This window comes from Tachysurus fulvidraco, chromosome 4, assembly GCF_022655615.1.
Source record: "Tachysurus fulvidraco isolate hzauxx_2018 chromosome 4, HZAU_PFXX_2.0, whole genome shotgun sequence".
NCBI classification, from domain to species: domain Eukaryota; kingdom Metazoa; phylum Chordata; class Actinopteri; order Siluriformes; family Bagridae; genus Tachysurus; species Tachysurus fulvidraco.
In genome coordinates this window covers 3,076,590-3,100,148 of record NC_062521.1, presented here as the reverse complement: position 1 = coordinate 3,100,148, position 23,559 = coordinate 3,076,590, and the positions used below count along the sequence as shown (strand labels likewise).

General features: G+C 43.2%; 1 long non-coding RNA gene across 4 annotated transcripts in view; it reads right to left on the bottom strand.

Annotated features, from left to right (window-relative positions):
- LOC113655258 overlaps positions 1-23,559 on the bottom strand; it is a 70,591-nt gene that overhangs the window by 24,747 nt on the left and 22,285 nt on the right. Inside the window, exons 4-5 of one of the 4 annotated variants that reach the window (XR_003443661.2) lie at positions 825-962; positions 365-697 (exon numbers count right to left, since the gene is read on the bottom strand). The exons of 2 other annotated variants lie outside the window; for them this stretch is intronic. This is a non-coding gene — a long non-coding RNA (uncharacterized LOC113655258). Of the gene's footprint in view, positions 1-364; positions 963-23,559 lie in introns of those variants that run through there. One more of the 4 variants, XR_003443660.2, reaches the window with a different exon arrangement.

Sequence of the window (23,559 nt, the reverse complement as noted above, 5' to 3'; positions counted from 1 at the left end):
AGGATTTTAATGTTAGCTGGCCTGAGAGAGTAACTCAGCAACAGTAGGCCACTAAATTACGCTCGGATGGTTCTATTGTTCAGTTATAATAAACGGTACGACGCCTCGGAAAACGTTAGATGCAAATGAGTTTAATTAATTTATCTGTGTATTTTATTGTGAATATTTCTTAGAGACAAATATAGCATGTGACCATCCAGAAAAAAAGATTGTTTATTTAATACAGAAAAAAATAATTAAATTAAAAAAACAAAAATAATTTATGAAAAATGTGATTTAAATTTGTTTTATTTATAATACAAAAGAAATCTACTTATTTTTTGTGTATTTGTGTGTGTGTGTGTGTGTGTGTGTATATATACATTTTATTTATTTATTTATTTATTTATTTATTACAAAATTTAAGTAAATAATTAACAATTCATTTTTAAAAACACTCATGTATGAAAATGTACTTACTTCCTCGTGTCATACATTCACATGGATAATAATTAGTAATTCTTTGCTAATGACAGCCTGCAGCATTTTTTTTTTTTTAGTTTTGCATCGCACTTAATTACGAAACAACTTCAATTGTTTCTTCTCTCAACAGTGAGACAAGCGACATCTTGTTCGGCGCTCTGCGAGTCAGCTTGATCCAATTAGGCTCAGAACGGAGGCTCCGTAATCGCTCCTTTTACAACCGAGCAAGCCTCCACTGCCATTTTTTAGCAAGACAGAGGGAAAATAAAAAAGTTGTGCTTAGGGAGAACTGAAGAATATAAATGTTTGAGATGAGACAGGAAGAAAAAAAAAAGAAAGGAAAAGAAGCGCGACCTCCTTACTAGGGGTCGAGGACATGGAGGCCAGGAAAGAAGACTTAGTCGTCCTCTCATCGTCGCGCCTCTGCTAATATGTTTTGAAGAAGAAGAACCACGGCCTCTGGTTTCTCTCCTGCCTTTCATGGACTGCTCCTCGGGGAGCTATAGGGAAGTGGAGAAAACTATAATGAACACGTTTGCCTTTTTTGCCTCCTTTAACTGTCATCTAAATCACCGGTGAAGCCCGGAGCTCAAGCCTTTCCTCGTCCAGCTGTTCTCTCGACACTCGCCTGGGTTCTAGCAAACGAGCTAGTTCATGCTAACGTAGATGCCGAGCTAGCCTTTCACGACCAGAGACCAAATTTATAGCGGTTACAAAATCTCACACTTCCACACCTTTTTTTTTTTTGAGGGATATTTAATAAAACCAAAAAAAAAAGTGTGATCTCTTCATCTGCAACCTGATTTTAGTGAATGTGTCCTGGTACGTCTGCTCTCGGTTACCGTGGCCTACAAATTTAATTTTTTCCCCTGTAATCATGCTCAGTAATGACTTTGGTAGAACTTCAACTTCTTTGCAGGAGTTTGCAGGTCTGCTCTTGGTTAGCGCTACAGATCTTTATCAACCGCCTCGCTCAGGCATCTTCTGCATTCTCCAGAGATTGATTGGCAACATTCCTGTGCCCTCTGTGCTCCACCTCTGTAATGACGCAATGGAATTAATTAGGCTCCATTAATTTAGCAAAAACAAATAAGCACCTCTGCCCTCTGCCTCAGGTTGGCTCAGAGCACGCAGGTGGTTCTGATTTCTCGGCTCATCATCAGCCGGCGTGTTGCGCTAATCTATCGGCTGTAGAGCACCGGTCGTCGCAGGCCATGACCTCTTCCCTCTCCTCCTGAGACTGGTCTTAAAGCCACTTGGGCTAGCAGGGCAGGGCTCGCCTTCCCTCATCCTCTATCCCAGCGTTTCCTCTGATCTTATCTACGTGTGTCGAGTAACACTGAAGAAAACACGACTAATTGGATTTTTATTGCTCATAAAACGGTTTTATGTGGCGATTAAATACAAGTCAGAAGAAACGGCTCCATCTCTACGTTCTTATGTGGAACTGTACGACAGAGTTTTCCCCCCAGACAGAAAGACTTTAGCTTAAACTACACACTTGCTCAGTGGTCTGCATCATGGTTTTAGTTTATAGGTGAATCACCTTCGAGAAACATTTCCAGGAACAGAAAAATAAAAATAAAACATCAAAACAAATCTAACCAAACGGATATATCAAATAAGACCGTTTGCAAAGAAATCCTATAAAAAAAATTAAAAAAAAGTAAATTACAAATTTGTAGTTGTAATCATCATCAAATCATCTACAGGCCTACAGACAATTTTATATGGAAGAACTTTCTTTAGAATACATTCATTCATTCATTCATTATCTACCGCTTATCCGAACTTCTCGGGTCACGGGGAGCCTGTGCCTATCTCAGGCGTCATCGGGCATTGAGGCAGGATACACCCTGGACGGAGTGCCAACCCATCACAGGGCACACAGAAAATTTAAGTATAATAAATAATAAAATTCACCTAGAAATAAATGATCAAAAAGAAAGAAACAAACAAAACAGAGAAAGAAAGAATGAAATGAATATAGTTCCAGATATAGCATCCAATATCATGCATTAAAAACAGACCACCATCATGACCACCGGAGACTGGAGACTCCTTCCATAAATGTTCCTTGGAGACGTTTTCACCAAAGCAACGATGTCATCATTAATCACCTTCTGACACGAGATTCAAAAACGATCTGTGTTCTGTATATAAAAGGAACATCGGTGAGAAGTTGTAGTAACAATGAATCAGAAGCTCATATGAACATCTCGAGCCTCGTTTCTGCAGGAACCTGGCAGACATGGGTATGAGGAACATACAGAACCCTGAGGAAACCATCACCCAGTGGAAGAAGGTGTAAAACTCCACAGAGACAGTAACCTGAGCTCAGAAAGCATGGAGGAGAGCTGAACCGTGTGGTCGTACAGAACGTCTCCTGTGTGAGTGATTAACACTGCTGATGCTCTCCACCATCTGAACGAACAAACAGACTGAACCTCTGGATCTTCCTTAATAATGAGTACGGTTCATCCGCTGCTCTCTCTTTCTCCTCCTGGGCTTTGTAGGACTCAGATCTCTGGGAAGGTAGAACGAGAGGTCGTGTGCAACTGCGTTGAACTTGATAATCAGAGCTAAGCCACTGGGAGAGAACGCGCTCGACTCGAGGACTTTATCTGCAGCACGATTCAATTAACCAGCCATGATTTCACTCGTGACAAAATCTTAATCTAGACTCCTGTGTTTTCCGATAGAGGAACATATGTGCATTTATATGATTGCCTCGCCCTGCCTATCGTATTTACTTTGGTCCGAGAGAACGGCAAATCTCTAACACGCGGTCTTGCTCCTCCACCCTCGCCGCTTGGAAGCAATTCTGGAAGCAGAAGTCAAGCACCCTGAAGCGTGTTAATACTCACATATTGAAGTCTTACAGCAGGGTTTAGATTCAGGACCTGCAGACGTGGGCCTTGATAACAGCCCCTGAGCGCTCAGGTGAAGTTTCTGTCAAAGTGGGATATTGTGCTTAAAGGCTTTTTTCTTCTTCTTTTTATTCCTGTATTCTGACTTTAAAACCATGTTGACGGATAAACGCGGTGTTAGATTTTGAAGCTCTGAGAGCCTTTGACGAAACGTGGCGTCTGTCATTACATAATTCTGCCTGATTTGAACCGCAGGTAAACACAAGTGTGGTGAAAAAGGTAGCAGTAATGGCATTTACATTTAGGGCATTTGTCACAATTGCCCTTATCCAGAGCGACTTACATTTATCTCCTTTATACGGCTGAGCAATGGGGGTTTAGGGCCTTGCTCAGGGGTCCAGGAGTGGCAGCTTGGTGGACCTGGGATTCAAACTCATGCCTTTCCGGTCATGATATATTAATATATAACCAATGAGCTACCACAAGCTAAACAAACTGTTTCTGAAACAATAGTAATTTAAACTTTGGGACGAATCCTGGAGATCCCTGAAAATCTCCCCAGATCATAAGAAATGCGTGTATAAACTTTGCAGCCAGATTTACGGTCCGAGCTGCTGTTATAGACTTGCATCATCACCTTCTGACCAATCAGAATAGAGAACAGGGTTAACGTTACACTAGTAACAGAGCGATACGTAGTAGAAGCTCCTAGAACAATAACGATCTGAAATGTTCTGCTTAAAAAAAAAACAAACAAAAAAAAAAAACGCTTAAAAACCCACCGACGTACGAAGACGATAAAGTGATATCCGTCGCCTTGGATCATGTGGAGGTTTTCTTGTTTTTGATTCAGTTTGCTCTTTTAGCGCTCTGTGTACCCCACCAGCCTAAACACTGTGTACAGAAGGAATTACGATCTGACGGATCTAATTAGACATTTTAGGAGTCGACTGCACACAGAGCAGACACACAGCTCGGTCTGGAGCACAAAGCTACGCTAACACTCCGCTTCAGCCTTCATGAGACGACCCCGACCATGCAGAGGTCACGGAGCTGGACGGCGATTAGGGTCAAGCGCATGTGCTCCGAGAGAAATTCCTGTGTGGACAGTAATGTTTTACTCTTATTCAACATTCTTTATTTATTTATTATTGTTTTTTATTTTTTTTATGGGTCACATGGTTAGCTTTAAGGTTGCCTTAAGGTTCTTAGCTGCAAAACACAACCTCGAACAAATATACTACACATCACCGTAGCCAGAACAAGACAAACAAATACGATTACAGCCAACAAAATACAGCTTTTTTTTTGTTTTTAAATAGGGACATTTGTAGAAAAAAAAAACAAACAACCAACGAACCAACCATCCATCCAAAATAAATAAATAAATAAATAAAAACAACAAGCAAAAAGTCTTCTGTTTTTCCAACCATGAAAAGAAGCATAAATAACACATGAAAGTTTTTTTTTTTTTTTCTTCCAAAGAATGGAATCATTTTCAGCTCATGGAATCGTTTTAATTAAGACAGAGAAGAGCAAAATGAGATAACGGCCCCTGAAACGTTGCCATGACAACAATCGCATAAGATATATGGTACATTTTCTAGTTCTGTTGTTGACTTTCACTATTTAAAAAAAAAAATAAATAAATAAAAAAAAACCTGTCCAACACTCTGATCGACCCTTAAACCCACGTGACACACGTTTATTAATATCACTGCAGGATAATAAACGCTAAGGGGAAGGATATCGGAACGTCAGCTCGTCTCCCTCTTACAGGACTACGTTGCTTTTTCACTACTAAGGGACAATCTGTTAGAGGAAAATGAATCAGGGCTCAAACAAAGGAAACCCAATACCTCAATGTGTCAACAGCTGAAACAAAACAAACACAACTTCCTTCCTTCCATCTGTCCATCATGTTATGAAGAAACCAGAAAGTCCAAACGTCTCCATCCTGAGGTCTTAAACTGAACTCTTCAGCTTGACTGCAGCAAAGCCCTCACACTTCCATACACAGCTTCACCGTATCGACGGCTACGTTTCGCGGAGCTTCTGCCGTACAAACCCCAGCGCTTACTATAGAAAGCGTCATTGATATGAAACTTATCGACGCCGACGACGACGACAGTAGCTGACCGGCTTAAGGACACGGACATTAGGGTTAAGGACACAGGGTTGAGGCTTTTGTGAAAACCCTGTGTGTGTGTGGTGTGTAAAATCGAATGGAGATGTATGGTAATAATGGATGAGTTGTACTGGAATCCCCATGACTAGTCAAGCCTACTGTGCATCTCTCTTTCTCTCTCACTTTCTTTTTATGGTAATGTTTTTTTTTTATTGGTGCTCATGACCCGGTCTGCACAAAGCCGTCGAAGACCGCACCATTTGCGAATGCACGTCTATTTTGTCGTGTATAATTGTCCGAATGAAAGAGAGATTATCTCTTTAGCCTTCTGCAAACAGTAACACAGCATCAGAGAGTGAGGCAGTGGAAAGTAGAGGGAAAAAGTGATAATTTGCCAAGAAAAAAAAAAAAAAAACCTCCAGCATGGCAGCATGCACTCAGCCTAGAACCCAGGTTATTCGGATGGAAGCCAATCTTTGATCAGCCAAGCTGAAATGGCTGAGATAAGTGGGAGCTACAACTCACGGCAGGACCTGTTATTGCTATTTCCTCCTCTGGTTTCTTGAGAGTGGTAAATAGCTGCTTCGTTCCCCCCACCGCACCCCTCCATCCTCCACCTCACCCGCTCTCCATTTTCTCTACTTCCACCAACGACAACTCCTCCCCTTATCCCCTTAGCTTGCCACTTTCGTCTTGAGATCTCTATCACTTTAATCCTGCCAGTCTGTGGCTGGTTAACAAGGAAATCCTAGGTCAATTATCACCAGGCACTTCCTGCTGGGCGAGCGACGGGGGGAATCAAAGCGGCCCGAGAGCCTTTTTCGCACCGGAGAAGAGCAGCAGGCCTAATTAAACGGGCCTCTTGTCCTGCTGTGTCCAGCTGCAGATAGCATGGCCCGTGATAACCCATCGCATCTCCAACAACAATTGTTTGGTTTGGGTGGAACTGGGCAGCTTTTGTGGACCGGTATAACAGAGCGGATCAGTTAAAATCAACACGGGCGTTTAGTTATTGATTTCTAAACTGTGGAAACATAACACTCATATATTCAGTAACCAAAGCCTTCAACAGATGAGTAATAAGATACATGAGATGAAACAGCAAGAACATTTCGATGCAAAGACGGAGTTCAACTGGACGAGTTCTGACACTCCAGATTCACTTAAACTCAAATAATTCATTCACTTATCTTTTATCTTCACTTCATCCCGACTCAGTGGTAAAAAGGATCTCAGGTTTGGACAGTCGGGTTTGTCGAGTGGTAGGCCGAGAACATCTCAGTGGCTCAAACTGAATCTTCTTCTCAAACAGTCTGGTTGGTTCTGCCACAAACTGGCCACCACAAGTTCTCTCAAGTTTCTCCCTAATTTGCACTCCTTCCTACACTCAGAGAGGATGAAGGCCAACAGGCCTAGCAGCCACATCTACTTTGATAATACAGGCCTTGTAGGGTAGCGTTATGTACTCGGAGCTTCCACACGTCCACGACTGAATCAAGGAATCGCGAAAGCCTTAATGGTTCAAGGCATCTCAAGGAGACGAAAGTGTTTCCTCAGACTTTCAGAGACTTGTAATTCCAATGAGCCTCTCTGGTCTGATTAATGGCATTAATAAAGCTCTTATTTTGCCATAATATACATTACAACACAGTAAAATATCCCAACTTTGGAGATTGAGGATGAGGGGCAGGGTCAGCCATGATACAGTGCCTGCAGAGAGAGTCGAGGGCCTTGCTCAAGCGTTCGACAGTGGCAGCTCGTCAGTGCTTGGGCTTGAACCCTGATAAAACCCGGGGCCTTAAGCCACCACTGATTAATCAAGTCAAGCGGCTTTTATCATTTCACACGTACTGCTGTCGACTGCAAGAGACGACGCCGATTTGTTGTCTTTGAGTCTGCAAACGAAATCGAGTGTAGTGACATGAAGAGCAACGTTGAAACAAAACTCGTCTGATTTGCTAAACGCAAGTAACCGACCGCGTTACTATTCGCCGACTTGTTTATCTGCAACTTTGTAAGCAAGGAATTTGAAACAGCTGGACTTTCAACAGCTTGCAACCGAATAAGAAAGTCCTTATCGACGTTCTGAGACTCTTTAATACACAGAACCGCACTGTCAAATATTCATTGGGCCTAAAGTTACGCTAGAAGGCTTGAAAAACTTCTCTTTGAACTATAAAAGGTGCAAGTGTGTGTGTGTGTGTGTGTGTGTGTGTGTATATATATATATATTTATAGTTGTGCCTCAGGCCACAGGTTTGTGCTGAAAATATGAATTCTCAGATATGTTTCAAGAGGATGTTGATGGACCTTTGACTCTCAGTTCAAACCGTTATTTATCGTCCTATCGGCGCGTGGGGTCACAGACGCTCGCTCTCCTTGTGGTGGCCACTTCGCTAAGGACTGCCGTTTTTGCAGAAACGGAGTCTGCTGCATAATGTCAGATTACACCGTCCCCTTCGTGTCACGGCTCCAAAAGCTCTATTTATGAGTCCATGAATCTATTTATGAGCCCATCTGAAAGTTTAAACTGTTGAAATGAATCATTTAAACAGCTCCAACAGCTCGGTCCTCCGTGGGCCCGCTGCACTCCCAGTGCACTTTGTGCGGCGTTTAAATTGAAAACGATAAAAGCGGAAAAAGGTTCGGCTCGCCGATAGGCGCCTTCGCGCACCCTTTTCTTTTGCTTTACTCGATAATATTTTGGTAATTCACAAAGCCACAACAAAACACGGGCATGAAAGTAAAAGCACGGTTAGCGGCTGGAAGAAACGACGGAGATAAATACCAGAAAATTGGAGGTGCTTCAAAATAAAAGGACACGGCGTACTTTATTCCCACGTCCTATTTGCATTTGTTTTTCCTCCCTTAGACAAAGCCATGAAACTCTTAAAGACCTGACGGAACGATACAGAAGTTTTGCCGTCACCTAAATTCCTACATTTAAATCAAACGAGGAAAAGCGGGTAAAGGGGCATTATCCTAGATCTGTCCTTTCCTCTCATCTGTCGTCAGCACGGCCTTCACCCAAGTCCCTCCCTTTTCACACTACCATACGGAGAGAGGGACAGACAGGAGGAGGAGAGGGGGAGAAAACCAATTTACCAACAGAGCGACATCATCTGCAGGCAAATTTATCTCTGACACACCACCCCTCGGTCCACTGTTGACAGTACATGATATTCCATTAATCTGCCTAATGAAAATTTAACCAGTGTTATAAACAAATAATTGGCCATTATCCTCTCAAAGATCCCGAATAAATTACTTGCTCCCCCTGCTTTTTTTTTTTTGCTATCTCAGAGAGAGAGAGAGAGAGAGAGAGAGAGAGAGAGAGAGAGAGAAACAGAAGGAGAAAGAGAGAGACCCTCGTGATTGATGTTGGAATAAGCGGCTCGGGCTCGCTCGGCCGCTGAGAGCGAGCTTCGACTAAGCCTGTGATTGACTTAATGAGAGTCTTTGGGGTGAGTAAATGTTCCAAATTGCTCCGTCATTAGGCTTTTTTTTTCCCGCTGCCGTCTGAAGATACCCGCCGATCTGGTGCGCTGGGTCGACTCCTCTCGTACCATTCCGCCTGCAATTACATTTTCATTTAGAGCGGACCTCTGAAGTCCGATAGGCAGGCCTCTCCTTTTCATTAGGAAGGCCTATGCTTTCTTTTTTTTTTTTTTATCTAAATGCTGTGAAATGTCTCTTCGTTTAGGCCAATTAAAGTCCAAAAAGACGGGGCTGTAATGAATAATAATAAGAATTATTTACTTAAATGCCACCGTTTCGGCTCCCTCTCCTGCGTCTTCACGTCACGTGGGAAAAGAAGGACGAGAGAGAAAGAGAGAGAGAGAGAGAAAGAGAAAGACTCAAAGACGAGAAAAAGAGAAGGGAACGGAATAGCGTGGTTAGAGTAATGTCAATAGACTGACGAGGACGTATGAACACTTCCTATCTTTCTCTAAATAGCCGGCATGTGCGACGGCTGTGTTTCAAACCGGTGTTGAAACTAGAAAGTGAAAATCATCAGAGAAGCGATGAAATGAAGGGAACACACAAACTAGAGGACTTCAAAACCCCATTCACAATTAGTACGAACATTCTTCCGTTATTCATTCTTTTTTTTTTTTATTTAACATAAACACGTGATGGAAAACATGTACTTCAGGGTGTTCATGTTTCTGGTGCGGTTTTTCACACATTATTTGTCTTCCACACTCCAGCGCACGTTGCGTGATCACATGACGCCACGTACGCGATTTTAGGGCCACGACATGTTGAAACACACTTCTACACACCACGTCAGGTTGTTTATTTCCAGCCATCATTCGTTAACGAAACGAAGGCTTCCAGTTACTGGACTTTACACCAGATTTTATTTCATGTCTCATATGCATCAGGCAGCTTCAGGCGTTTGAACGAGAGCTAGCTACCGGCGTTCGGCTAGTCGGTCGGTTTGCTTCCTCCGTAATGTAAATCTTTTAAAAACGCAGGAAAGATCCGTAAAACTGCGACATGTTCCTACTGAACGATCTGAAATTCTCGGCTCCAGCTTTTACCACACGTTTTATTTAGTCGCCTAAAATTTCTCTGCGATTTTACTTCATTCGTTTCGTTTAAACGTTATTCTGTACGCTCGTTTAATCCTCTCTTCTTTATTCACGCTCTTTCTGATTTCCGACAGACGATACTCGAACTTCCTGCGTACTAAAAAAAAACTGAAGGCTTCATTACCGCGGGGATGGGAACGTTCTCGTACAAATATAAAGAAATGAAAGTTAAATTGTAATAAAACCCAAGCGATCGGCCGTGTCGTAAAAGTTCCGCGAAGGTGTGAAAGTGTTATTGGCCCTTCAGGGTAATAAGCTTAAGTGCCATGCGATTTACGCTAATCTCTGCGGAATCAGCCACGTCTGTAAAGTGGGACTTCCGCGCCTGCTCCTGCTCGGCCTCTGTTCAGCATCAGCGTCGATTTGTTCTGACAGCGCCAAGCACACAGCAACCCAACCACTCCAAGCTGCAGAGCTTCACAGCTTTTAACTTCACAGGGGGATGAAAGAAAAAAAAAAGTCGATGTTCTTTGTTATTGGAGATGGAGGAAACTATTTTAAATGGAAGAGATAAATCACAAGAGGACGGCTAGATAATATAACCGCAGCAGTAACCGATCTGGTTTTTGTTTTGTTTTTTAAATGATTTTTTTCAGCCTTGGAGATCTCTAGGGGACTTTTTTAATCTTCGATCTTCGTGTGAGTAAAAAAAAAAAAAAAAAAAAAAACGCCTCATGGAAATGAATCGATTTAACTATTGATAATTTCACTAATCATCATTTAATCATCAACATAATCCGTTTACTGCGATGTTGCTTTGACTGGATTTTAGCAGCTAGCTGACATCCACTCCTCCAGACGTAGGTGTTTGCACAGCGCTGTCTGTAAGAGCACTCGACAGCAGTGTACATAACTCAGTCCAGCGCCGTCTCAGACAGATGTATGCTAATCGTTAACCGTGCGTGGACGTCCGAGCCCTGGACAAACAGAGGCTTGAAGTGGGTGCTAGCATCACCTCTACTTGTGTCACTCACTTCAAGAGCTTGTTTGGTTTTGTTTTTTACTTTCTAGCGCTGGCTTGGAGTAGGCTCAGAGACAGATGCGGCTAATATACACTTGAGCTTTGTCTGGAAATTGAACCCGTTTTATTACACACAGTGTAATGTGGTTAGGAAAAAGAGTTAACTCTAGCCTTCGACCACTGATGCGCGGTTTTTCAAGGAGCCTCCCAGTTTCAGTGCAGGAGAAAGTCCTGATAACGTTTACGTAACAGCAGCTGTAACCGTTTGTTCCGTTCGTTTCCTTTTAACGTATTATGCGGTATACTCCATTTGAAAGCCACGCCTCCTGCTGCGTTGCTCCGCCCACACCCGAGCATCACCTTTCCTTCTAAAACACAGACACTACACCCAGGTGAGAAGAAAATCAGATGAAGGAAACGTCTCGTAGCAAACCGAGTTAGCTGCAGCTCGGGCGGAACGAATCAGCAATCGATTGCAAATTACACCGCCATCTATTGAATAAAGGCGGAGCCACCGGTAGATGGTGGTGTAATTTGAGGCTTGAAGGAGGGGAAAAAAAAATGTTAGGCTTTGTTCAGGAAAACCCAGGAGCCAAGCATTCATTAGGATACGTGATACGTACGTGGCCCAGTAAAAAAAAAAATGCTCTGTAATTTCCCCTCAGTGGCAAGAAAAGGAAAGCGAAATGGATCGAGCTCAGTTTGCTATTTATGGAGATTTAGAGAAGTGGATTAACGTTTATCTACAACGTGTTTTAAACAACCCTCGGCCCGGGCCCTGGTTTAGACCGAAGGGAAAAAGGGAACACGAGAAGCATCGATATGCATAGAAGATTATTTTTCCTCTCTCTTTTTCACTTTTCTGTCACATTAACGGTATTTTTCGTTCCCCCCGCCCCTCCTTTCTGAAGATCTGTTGAAACGCGTCCGTCCCGCGTCGTTTTCTCTATCTATCTCTCTCTCTCTCTAAGGCTCGAGCCGCTCTCTGGATTAGCCGAGCGCAGATTTATTTAATGCATCCTCGTGCGGCATTGTTGGGGGGTGAAAAAAAAATCTATTTTGGGAAATGCAGGCGCTTGCCAAGCTCTAAGCCTGGTAATATATGCCTGCTACAGTTTAAGAGAGCAGGTTCAGGAACTCTCTTTATGGTGGGATCATGTGGCTCCTTCAATATGAAAATAGCGTCACAAAATTGAGGCCACCCCCCGTTTCCACTAAATCTCCTTCTCTGTCGTTCTCTCCCTCCCTCCCGCCCTCCCTCCCCCTCTTTTCTTGTCTGGCCTGTTTAAATATTTGCCCTAGTGAAAATGTTTGCGATATTCACGCAGATAAGATACAGAGCACGCATATGCCACGAGTTTAAGAAGCTCGGCTTAAGGGCGTGCGAGGCTGACAAAGACTGAGGAGAGAGACAGAGAGATCCTGAATGACCACAAAATAAACCTGCAAATTATAAAAGAATAAATTGATCTCGGCAGCCGTTCAGATGAGGGATTTTAAATCGCATGCATTTAAATAAAAAAAATAAATAAAGAGGATTTGTGCATTTTAGGACACGGAGGTATTTTTCAAAGGAAATAAATACAAAGACAAAAGAACAACAGCACAGAAGATCTCTGCAAGCTCCTGAACCAGCACAGCCATATTCCACTCCAACTACAACTCCCATGATGCCCCAGGCTAAGGGCTACGGGCTATTTTTCACACAGTGTAATGTGGGCACGGTGACAGGACGAGACACAATAGGAAGGAGCCGCGAGAGAGGGAGCCACAAAGGCCGAGGACATGGGCTTTGCACGGGAAGAGGCGCTAAACCTGCAGCTTTAGCAGGAGTGTGAAAGACAAGGGCCAGACATCAAACGGGATTTTCCTGCAGCGTGACAGGAGGGCCCTCGAAGCAGCGCATGGGTGTGTGTGTGTGTGTGTGTGTGTGTGTGTTTGAAAGAGAGAGAGGGAGAGCAAAGACTGGGAGTGAGGGAGAGAGAGGGAGAGAGAGAGAGAGAGAGAGAGAGAGAGAGAGAGAGAGAGAGAGAGAGATTGGGAGTGAGGAAGAGAGAGAGAGAGACTGGGAGTGAGGGAGAGAGAGAGAGAGAGAGAGAGAGAGAGAGAGAGAGAGAGAGAGAGAGAAATGCGTGAGAGAAAAAGCGAGAGAGAGAGGGATATCGAGAGAAAGAGAGAACGCGAGACTTGAGTGAGAAGAAAAAGAGAGGAGCTCTCTCTCGCATCTCTCGAGACATTTTTTGAGGGAGAGAGAAGGGAAAACTAACAGAACAGAACTAAAGTATAGAGCAGAAAATATGGAATTTAATTATTTATAAAACAGCATTTCATTATAGATTTATTGATTAATAATCAGACTATCTGAGATCGGATAAGTGTGTACATGGGATTAATAATCAGACTCCCTGATAGCAGAATAAGTGTGTACATGGGATTAATAATCAGACTCCCTGATAGCAGAATAAGTGTACATGGGATTAATAATCAGACCCCCTGATCGCAGAATAAGTGTGTACATGGGATTAATAATCAGACCCCCTGATCGCAGAATAAGTGTGTACATGGGATTAATAATCAGACCCCCTGATCGCAGAATAAGTGTGTACATGGGATTAATAATCAGACCCCCTGATCGCAGAATAAGTGTGTACATGGGATTAATAATCAGACCCCCTGATCGCAGAATAAGTGTGTACATGGGATTAATAATCAGACTCCCTGATCGCAGAATAAGTGTACATGGGATTAATAATCAGACTCCCTGATAGCAGAATAAGTGTACATGGGATTAATAATCAGACCCCCTGATAGCAGAATAAGTGTACATGGGATTAATAATCAGACTCCCTGATAGCAGAATAAGTGTGTACATGGGATTAATAATCAGACTCCCTGATAGCAGAATAAGTGTGTACATGGGATTAATAATCAGCCTCCCTAATCGCAGAATAAGTGTGTACATGGGATTAATAATCAGACCCCCTGATCGCAGAATAAGTGTGTACATGGGATTAATAATCAGCCTCCCTGTGAAGATATCGTGTTTGAGATTTAGCAGGTATATAATACAAAGGTTAACATACAGGTGAAATCTAACTATATAACCTGCTATCACAAAAATCAGTTAGAGAAATGATTAGCATATTATCATTCCCGAGTACCAAAAAGGACACCGATATAGAAAAAGCAAGATATACTATTTCCTCTAGTGACTCTTGTCTTTTTTCTCTCCAGTGTTCCAGCAGTTTTGGAACTGATTATCAAACAACAAAACAAAAAAAACCCAAAAAGGTATTCCTGCTAACTTCCGGCATCCTCGGAGTCTCATCCTTAAACACGGGGGATAAGTATCCCTCGTTATACTCGATTTAAGTCTATAAACTTCAAGGAAAGGCCGGGTCCTTGTCAAAATATCTGCACTCGGGCTAGGAAGCACGCAGAGTTCAGTCAATTAGTCAGTGATTATTATTACTACTGTTGTTATTACTAGTTCTTATAGCCAGGCTGTTATGGTAACCCCAGTCACAGCCCATAATACTAATCCTCACCCTTTCTTTAACCCCAACCCTTACACTTTTAATCAACATCATGCCGCTTAGAGGGAGGCCGAGATATCGACCAGCATCTGCGTCGATGTGTTTTGCAGAGTGGACTGTGGCTTTTGGGTTGAGACTGGGGCTGAGCTTGGTTTTTTTTTTCTGTCCAGTAAAGTTTACTCTACACTCTATTTTAATTCCCTTTGTATTATTTTTGCTTCTTTTTCTTTCTTTTGTTGTTGTTGTTGCATGTCCGGGATTCGGTCCTTTGTCTGTCTTGCAAGGACATTAGGGTTAGAATAAATTAAGCAGAACAAAGGCTGAGGCTGTATAAGGGTTATTATGAGTGTCTGTTATGGAAGTTTGTCTCGTGCATCCTCATCGAAGCAACGCTAGTTAACGTGATTCAGTGTCTGGCTCTTTAAAGTTGTGGTACGAAACCCAATATTTCTGCTAAACAGAGACAGCAAGGGCGGTGTTAGCTTTCACCGCAGCTACGTTTATGGTGGATAGGACGACGGGAATGCAGTTCTTTTACTTTTTTAAAAGATGTTTTTCAAATTCGAACCATCTGCCCTTTTAGCACAAAGTGACGTTCAGGGAAAAGTTTGATCCGATAATAAATACGAGCCGGACGGCGAGATAAAGAGAAAGCGCGAAGACCTGGTTGGCGAGCAAACACTGCAGCGGGAGGACAAAGATATTTCGTATGCAAAGCTCACGCGCAATGTTGCGCGTGATAGCGGTGGATGTCGTCCAAGTCACACGCAGAGAGGATTCTGGGATGGGAGGGTACGAGGGTCGGGGAAGGAGGGGGGGCGGGTGAATCGAGGTCTTCCTCAGCCGCTTCTCATGCCGATTGGAGCTCGTCGGTTTGATTCCATTGATCCAGGACCTCGGCACATCCCACGCGACACAAGGCTTCAGGCTAATCTCATTACGAAACTCTAACCAGCAGATGAGAAAAAACAACAACAAAAAAACAGGGGAATAGAGTGAAAAAAGGGGGGGAGAAGCCACAGCAGACCTCACCATGCCAAAGTGGTGGCTCACAGAGGCAGGTGTAATGTTACCAAATTAGCCTCTAAACGATAAAAAGGAGATTATCGCAAATGGCCTGGCTAGCCAGCACATGCAGGCCCCTAAGGATGGGCCAATTTAGAGGCACTGACGAGTCCCTGAGGGCTTTGCGCCACACTGATGAAGACACCCCAGGAAGAGGAGGAGAGTAAACCTGCAAGGATGGAACATATACCGTGGTGGAAATTATGGTTATAACTTTTTTCTGAGTCCCAATCGGTGCAAATGGCATAAACCCTGCATGAGATGGTGTCAATTATTATACAATATTATATATTAAACTCGACTCCTAGAGGAGACACTCGAAGCTAGGCACAGACCAACATCTTCACCCACACTTCAACAACATGGAGCCATTTAGGAGTCGACTCTGATCAGCAAATTGAACCAAGAGAGTGGCAAAAAAATCGTTGGTACCATTCGGACCCTCCTCTCTATTAGGCATGTCCGGATTTATACCTTCTGCTTACGATCTTGCAGCAAAAGTGGAGAAAATAATAATAAAAGTCTGGCTGATTAGCACTCCAAAAAACATGGGCGGAAAAAATCGACTCCCTAATCTTGCTCTTCTATTCAGCTGGGTGAAGAATAACATCTCTCTAGAATGATAATGATTCACTTGTGTGAAATACATCGCACTTTCACCCGCCCCCCCGGTGACCCTCTCGGAGAGCACCGACAACTGCCGTTACTCAATCTCGAGCTAACCGCTGCCGTCTATTTGACTGGTGCCTGTGTTCTCCCGGTGAAGGATGGTATGTAGTGCCCTTGATGGAGTGCGCTGGATCGCAGAAGCCTGAACCCAAACTTGTCTAATATCTGGATTAGCAAGGCAGATTGTTGCCATATGTGGCACGGTGCTCTCCATACCATTGCTCAACTCATTGCTTAAAATTGCAAACATAGTGCCCATTTCTCAGAGTGGCTACACTGTTAGCTCATTCGAAAACTATTCGCAAAAGAGCTTAAAGAGAAATGGAGCGTTAGTCGGCAGGCTGAGACCCCGTCATGCTACATGCTAATCGCTTCAACAGGCTAGCTAAAAAGTGAAGCCACAAGCTAGAAGTCCAGGCCTAAATTTGACACTGGAGAAGAAAGTGAAACAACAGGAAGGCTTTCTTTTGTTGTCGTTCTCTTTTTGTTTTTTTTTTTGCCTCTCAGGCGTGGGGAAGCATCGGGGACGTTCTTACATAAAACGTATAACAAATGAGATGGGCTGCTTTGAACTGGCTGACCACACCGGCCTGCAGGAGAGGGAGAAAGCGAGAGAGTTAGAGCTGCACATGTGGCAGCAATAAGATGGCCGCCCTCCCTCTTCCTCCAAGACATGTGGGAGACAGAGCATTCCTGCCGCACTCATTAAAGTGAAGCAGAAAAAAAAAAAAAAACACCCATCCCACAAACACTGTTGCGCTCACGTCCAGCGATGAAACACATGTCTCTATTCACTAAGAAAAGGCTGCGGTCACATTTCATAGGTCGACCGAGGAACCGGGCGTTTTACGGGAATAGATATTGGTCACGTTTTTAACGGAAGGTCTAACGCACGCTGGGGTGGTGGTGTATGCTACCACTTTTGAGGCACATTTACACTAAGATGAAGTGGTTATGAAACTGTCCACAAGAAGAACTAGACGGGTCCCTGGTAAGGTTCTTGCTTGGTGTTTCTCCTGACCTAAAAAAAAAAAGTCTGAGAGTCAGCTTGCGTTTGCGTAATAATATGATGTTAGAATGAACATCTTGTTTTAAGAGATTTAAAGATAGATTCATTTGTTTTTGTCACCTATACATCATGTACGAGCACAGAGAAATCCTTTCTTTCTTCACATATCCACTTTGGAATTTGGGGTCAGAGCACAGGGTCAGCCATGATACAGCACCACTGGAACAGAGAGGGATAAGGGCCTTGTTTAAGGGCCCAACAGTGGCAGCTTCGCAGAAATCCGATCCTCTGATCAACAACCAATGCCCCTTTTCCACCGAGGCAGTTTGAGTGCTGGTTCGGACCCTAATTTAGAACCGGTTCTTTCTTTTTCGACCGCCAAAGCACCGGCTCTGAACCAGGAAAAGTATCTAAGGCTCTTAAGTAGCACCAAAACATTCCTGGTCTAGACTTAAGAACCGCTTGCGTCAGGAGCTGTGGGCGGGGCTACTGTTAGCGCATTTGATAATGTACCTTAAGTATACTAATGTTTAATACACTTTTACTTTACCGCGATATGATACATTATCAGCACACATGATAGTAGGTAGCTACATGCTAAGGCTAACGTTTTTTCTGTGTTAACGATAAAATAATGTTATGTACTTTATCGATTACAACCTCCGTTTATACAGATTACACGGAGCCGCACGTACACGTTTTATTCGCCGCGTTTGGATGCCGATGTAGGTTCACAAAGCCATGAGCATTAACAGTAAAGCAACATCCGCCATTGTTGTCGTGTTTGTGTTTGCTGCTGATGCGCTAGCGTTGCTGTGTGACGTGACACGTATACAGTGACGTCAGACCCGGGTCTGTGACGGTTCTCTAACCGATGGAAAGGCAAACCGGTTCTTAGAAGGATCGCCTGAGGAACCAACTTCGAACCAGCACCAGTGCTAGCTCTGAACCAGCACCCGGTTCTTTTTGGTGGAAAAGGGGCAGAAGATCCACCACCTTGAAGCTGCCACCTGAGTCGATTGGTTCCTGAGAACAGAACATTTTATGCTTCAGCACAATACTTTATCGATTAGAAAAAGTGACCAATTTTATCCAGTTATAGCTACATTTAACATTGTGACATCTGTGAAACCTTCATCTCCCTTCATGACTTGTATCAGCTATTAATGATCTCTTACTCACTGTGTAAAAATATTCTGTTTTTCTTTCTTGAGTTTAAACCAAATAAATAAATAAATAAATAAAATCAGGCTGTCTTAAAGACCCTTCTTGTTACGCACGCCTTTTTTGTCTTGCTGCTGTGCTAATAATTAATATGTACGTTTTTAAATTAATAAATTAAAAAAAATGATATGATGGAAGGTTGTTTTTTTTTCCCGGGTAACGTTTCCTCTATCATCCACTTAATTAGCCATTAGACAGGGATCCGTGTCTGTACTCAGAGAGCTAATGGCACGTTACAACGAAATATCGCTCTGTCATTTCTTTAAAGTCTTCCAACAGGTTTATTTTGAAACGTTTCCCCCAAGACGAGAATCCGTCCAGCACCACGGCTAGGCAGCTACCATAAAAAAAGAAAGGAGCGATGATTAAATATAGTGTTGCCGTAAAACTCGACAGACACGAGAGGAATTTAATTTGCTTACATGACATCACGACATGAGGCCAAGCATTCCAAAAGCTCTAAAGTGTTTGCACTTAAGAGTGATAAAAAATAAAAAAAAGAGTGAAAAAAAAAAATACAATAAAAACCCGAATGCCCAATGGGCAGGCTCTTTTTCTGGGTGTAAGGAGACATCTGGCATGATTATTTCCAGCTCTTCTGCTAATCCTCTGGAAATGTAAACTGGGGGAGCGACTGTGCCAAATGGCTTTAGAGCAAGACTGTCTTTTGGACTTGTGGAAGATTTAAATGAGTTTTTCATACAGGCGTGCTTCGGAGAATGCGGTGAGACAATTGTAATTAGTTTTTCAGGCTGTCACATTTATCATCATTATCCTAGTTTTTAGACATGCCAAATTTACTTCAGAAAACGTAACCTATGTGAGGTAGTGGTGGAAATATGCCTGCGTTCGTTGCTGTCGCTGTCGTACGCCCATCTGAGAACTCAGACATGCGGAGCGGGGTGCTGATGCTGAGCGACACTCGTCTCCATGGCGATGGGGTGCCATTCAGAGATGGCGCGGCCTCCGCTTAATCCACTCGACGGTGACGGGTGCCAAGGCAAAACGTCCCACGCAACCAAGAGCATGACTTTATTCTTTATTTATCTGGGGCAGAAACGGAGTCGGCAAACTGGCAGGGCAGAAAGACGCCCACTGACGGAGAAAAGAAGAGCATCGGTGCCTATGTGACCCATCTCCTGATGGATCTCATACCAGCATGTGCTCGCTTGCGCGTGTGAGCACGAGATCTTGCTCTAGAGCGTGTATTATTATGCAAGCCTGCGCGTCTCATGCGAATCGCATTCTTTTAAAATCAGGTTGACGAGCAACGCTCCAACACATGCTGTGAGTTAAAGCAATACGAGACGTACATGAGATCCCGAATAACGTCCCGTTTGTAATTCTACCAGCATTCTACATGAAAGAATCCTAAAGAGATCATGATGTACTACAGCAATTAGAGTGATAAATTCACTCACTTCAGCGTATTAAGGGACACGTAGCACTTTAACACGATAAGAAGACGAGATATTTCAGCAAGGCCGTGCGGACTCGCTGAAGTACGCCGCCTGTACGCAATACCCGGTACGCCTCGCTACTTCAAACGAGAATTGACCGAGAGTGATGCATTTGAGCAAGGTTATAGCGGCACAGTCACAACAATAATAAAGGCTGATAGATTGGGTTACTGCTGCTGCTCTCTCTCTCTCTCTCTCTCTCTCTCTCTCTCTCTCTCTCTCTCTCTCTCTCTCTCTCTCTCTCAGAGGCTGTTTCATAAATCTCAGATAGGCCGCTGACCTCAGTGTGCGACACTTCATAAATCAACATCAAAATTGGAACGATGGAGAAAGAAGCGGAGAAGGAACGAAGGAAGGAAGGAAGGAAGGGGAAAAAAAAAAAAGGAAGGAAGGATGGAAGGAGAGACAGCGGTGCGGCGATGGCGTTTAACACCGAACGCTTTCGTCTGCTTTACTCAGACTCAGGCACCTGTTGAACAATTGTTTAGGAAGTCATAAATTGCGAGTTGCGATAAAACAGAAGAGATGCCCGCAGCTGCGTCTGGTTAGATTCACAGCAATTTGGCACGAGGGCGACGCTTTTGATGTCATGTCCTAAACACCGGTCTTGATTTTCTTTATTATTTTTTTTTAACTTTGAGGTTTGCAATTCTGCTTTAAGAAGTTCCACATTGCTTGAGCGCTTTTTTTTCCGTTCGCCCCACGACGCATGCCCGCCGTCTTAAAATGTTTAATTCCCGAGAGCACGAGGCTGTTTAACGTGGACGAAGGTGCTCTCAGGAGTGACGGTTTCTGAAATACGTTCTGCCGAGTACAAAGATTTATCGTTAAAAAAATGAAACTAATACAATAACGGTGTCCCGGTGGTCAAAGCCGGGTCAAATTTAAATTCTGTCACTGAAAAAGCCAGACTTGGCAGCAGAGTGGATTCTTAGTGTACATCGTCGTGTGGATTTAAGGCATCGAACTGTTGTGTGAAGGAGGAGGAAAGGAAAGATGGAAAAATTGAGAAAATTTATTAAAAAAAAAAAAAAAAAGAAAAAAAAAGTAAAAGCTCTTGCTCATCTGCAGTGCTTCCAGTCACCAGCGGGGGCAGCGTATCCGAGACCCACGAGCCTGTTTAAGGTTCCTGATTTTTAGTTTTTTTCCAGACGAATCTGAAATCTTTCACTCTTCCCAGCAGGTCTTTTCAAAAATCATTATAAAATCATTTCAGAAATCATTATATAAAAAAAAAGCAACGTCTGCAGATGTAGCAGATGGGAGAGAAAAAGGGTCGGTGTGAGCGAGTGTGTTATTCAGCCCAGATGTGAAAAAAAGAAAAAAACGTCACAGAGCACACACACACACACACACACACACACACACACACACACACACACACACACACACACACACAGAGGTCTCAAAACCCTTTTCACCCATTAATCCTGACATCTGAGGTCTCTCTCTGCTGCAGTGTATGCTCCATCTACAGCTATATTAATAACAGCGAGCAAGAAAGAGCTGTGGTTTGTCAGACACTCCTGAGTGGCCTTAATCGCTGCATGCGTTTCTATACAGGCGGCCCGCAGAGAGCTTTAACTGGATTCTACATGTCAGATGGACGATTAATATGAAATACAAGACGGTTGAAGCGAACAATATCTAAACCTGCTGCGAGCGAGACGCTCGTCTGCTGCCGTTCTCTGATCTGCATCCGTGTCTGTTGGGACTTGGGAGAAAAAGACATGCGAGAGCGCTTGTTGTGTCATTCGCCAGTGCCGAGGTTTAATCCCCTCGTCATACAGGTAGGAAACGCCGTAGGAGGAACATCATTCAGCTGTGGACTTAAATGAAGTCGTGTTTGGGCGATGAAAACATGCGAATGTAGAAGAGTGAATTTACAGTATGTCCGTACTGGAGAACCTGGAAGGTCTCACAGAAAAGCACACTGCAGGTATTCTCAAGTTAAACCAATAGAAATGAATAAATAAATACTTCTTACAGGTTTAAACGGTTTACCCACGTTTCCCCTCGGACATTTTTCGCCCTCGGAATATTCTACCGAACAATTCAAATCAGACAAAACCCTAAAATCACGCAGCGATTCCGACTGCATGTCAAAAAGTTTGCATCCTCCATGTTTTTAAATCTATAAACAAGACCACGGTTTAAATCATGAGGTAAAGTTTCCGGAAGTTTTATCATAATCCTCTCAGTCAGGGTCAGAGGTGGCTATTAAAGCCGCGAGACGTTAGCATATCGTTTGATCACGTTTATAAGAGACGGGGCTTTGAGACGACGTTATCGGGACGTCTTGCATCACGGCGCTGTCGAATTCTCAATTCTAATTGGTTAGAAAGTGTCGATGGATGGATTTTTTTTTTAAAAAACAACATCTCGGAGTGAATTTATAGCATCGCTAGTTTCAAACTAGTCGCTTGAGCGGTAAAGTGGCACGTCATCGTCGGTGCTGAAGTTTGCCACAGAAGGCTGTTTAAAGACGATCCTGTTAATTCTCCGAGGCACATTTAAGCTTTTGTTAGAAAAGTTTAAATATTTCATGCTGTCATTTGAATGCACTGAATGCCCGACTCTCTTCTTTCTTTAATTCCCCGGGCTTGATTACCTTTGAGGAAAGGGCAGGGCTGAGTGTGTGATTAAAGGCAAATTAAGGACACAATGCTGCTGAAACAATGTTCGTATTATCGTCAAGAGCTCGGGAGAAACCGTACACGCACGGGGTCATAAATAATTGGACGGCGACACCAATTTCGGGGTTGAAGAGAAGCGTTGATTATATTATAAGGTTAAAGGCTAGAGTGTCATGCCGTAAAGGTCAGCTTTACTTTGAGGGTTATGAACGTGTATGATAAATAAACCATAGTGGAATCAAGAGCGTTTACGTGAGCAGAAGGTCGGCCGGTGGTTTAGAGGGTGCGGCTGTCACCTTTATAAATAAGAATGATGAGAGAATATGGACATCTGTACCTGTAGTTAGATTTATACCTATACTTTTCTAAAAAAGTCCACATAAAAAAAAAAAACACCTCGAAGCTAATCTGACCATCATGCTGACCGCGCGGTCACTAAGGACGCTGTAAAAGCATCACGACTCGGTAACGTTGGACAATCTTGCTTTGAGTGTTGTGTTTCTCAATGGCTCAAATTTAAATGCTAATGTGTGTGTACACTTCAAAGTTAAGGTATGGATAGATGGATGGATGGATGGATGGATGGATGGATGGATGGATGGATGGATGGATGGATAGATAGATCAATCAATCTATAATCAGCTGACTCCCTGCTTTGGCTTTTCACTTCTCTTTTATTTCGGCAGAAATTCGGAGGAAATCGTTTCTGCTACGATCGTCACATTGTAAGAGATCGGCAAGAAACCGAGCAGCAAAGGGATATTTCTCATGAGGTGAACAATGGAAGCTCGATTTCTGTATTATAAGCTTGTGATACATTCGCTATGCTCTCACACACGATGTGCTGAAGAAGAAAAATTAATAAAATTAATAAAAATAAAACAAAACACACTATAAATCCCCTGTGTGCCCTCCCTCTGGGTGGGCTCTTCTGTTTGAGT